At 53.9% G+C, this 1,652-nt stretch overlaps 1 pseudogene; it reads left to right on the forward strand.

Annotated features, from left to right (window-relative positions):
• Nucleotides 1–241: 241 nt before the first annotated feature.
• Nucleotides 242–1,652, forward strand: LOC146036791 (adenosine receptor A1 pseudogene; annotated as a pseudogene).

Raw genomic sequence — 1,652 nt, forward strand, 5'->3', positions numbered from 1 at the left:
CGGCTATCAGTAGGGCCAACCCCAGCAACTGTCAGTATGATGACCACAATGACGGTCAGTACGACTGACCCCAGCAACGGTCAGTACGGCCGACCCCAGCGGCTATCAGTACGACTGACCCCTGCAACTATTAGCACAGCCGATCCCAGCGACTATCAGCACGGCCGACCCCAGCGACTATCAGCACGGCCGACCCCAGCGACTAACAGCACGGCCGACCCCTGCGACTATCAGCATGACCATACAATAAAACAAGAGGTGATCTATAAGGCAATGCTGCTGTAATGTATATAGACAATGGGGATGGTGCAGAATGGGAGCAGCAGAAGATGGGTTACTGTGACCTGTGGTTTCCTGCCCTCATCCCCACAGGTGCCCTGGACAGGGGTTCTATCATTCCCTCACCATGTTCTTCTCTTTCCTTCTAGTTTATCATACATCAGAGGACACATCATCACCCAGAATGTCCCATTGTCCTCAGCCCTGCCTGCTGCCATGAACTCATCACCCTCTAATTCAGGGACTACGTCTAGCCCCTTGGTCTCTGTCACCAATGTCCCCTACTTGGTGACAGAAGTGCTGACTGCGGTCATATCTGTAGTTGGGAACACCCTAATCTGCTTGGCCGTGGTAAATGACCGCAGGCTCCGGACGGTTACAAATTACTTCCTCTTCTCCCTGGCCACTGCGGATGTCCTGGTGGGAGCCGTTGCTATCCCCTGTGCCATCCTGCTGGACCTGGGCATAGCGCGATGCAGCCTGTACACCTGCCTGCTGATGCTTTGCAATCTCATGACTTTCTCCCTGGCCTCCATCTTTGGACTTTTGGCAGTAGCCGTAGAGCGCTACATTTCCATCCTGTGCCCCTTCCATTACCGCGCACTTGTCACACCACGGGCGTCCATCATTGTAATACTCTTCACCTGGTTGCTGGCGGCGTTGGCTGGCCTGATGCCACTCATGGGCTGGCATGGAGAATTCCCTCCCGAGAGCATCTGCCTCTTCAGCAGTCTCATATCTGAATACTACATGGTCTACCTGATTTTCTTCGGCTGTGTGGTTCTTCCCCTTGTGGCTATGTTGGTGTTCTACGCTCGCATCTTTCTGGAGATCCGGCGACAGATCCGGCAGATTGCGGAATGGGAAGTGGACGTGAGCCGGAGGTGCCGGCGGAGGAGAATCGTGGCCAGGGAGTTTCGCATGGCGACGTCGCTCTTCCTTGTGGTCTTCTGCTTTGTGCTCTGCTGGTTCCCAATTCATATTCTTAACGTTGTCCGGTTTTATTGTCCACAGTGCAAGGTACCACCAGATCTGATCCTCTCCGCGGTCATCCTCTCTCACGCAAACTCCGCCATCAATCCCATTATATACGTCTTCCGCATGAGGACATTTCGGAGGGCAGTAGAGTCCACTTTATCTTGTTCCTGTGCTACAGCGACTGTGGGAAGCGTGACTGGGTCCAGTCTTGCAAAAACGACTCCTGACCAGAGAACAGAAGGGAACCTCAGAGACATCCCTTTGCCCGGGACCTAGGCGAGGAGCAGCGTGCTGGGAAGATCTCATCATTGGGTGGTGGAGGACACAACCGCATTGTGACACTGCGATTGATGGCATTCCTCATCTAAGCAACAGCCTGTGTGTGTAGCTTTGTG

Source organism: Crinia signifera, chromosome 9 (genome assembly GCF_055691185.1).
Source record: "Crinia signifera chromosome 9, ASM5569118v1, whole genome shotgun sequence".
Taxonomy (NCBI): Eukaryota; Metazoa; Chordata; class Amphibia; order Anura; family Myobatrachidae; genus Crinia; species Crinia signifera.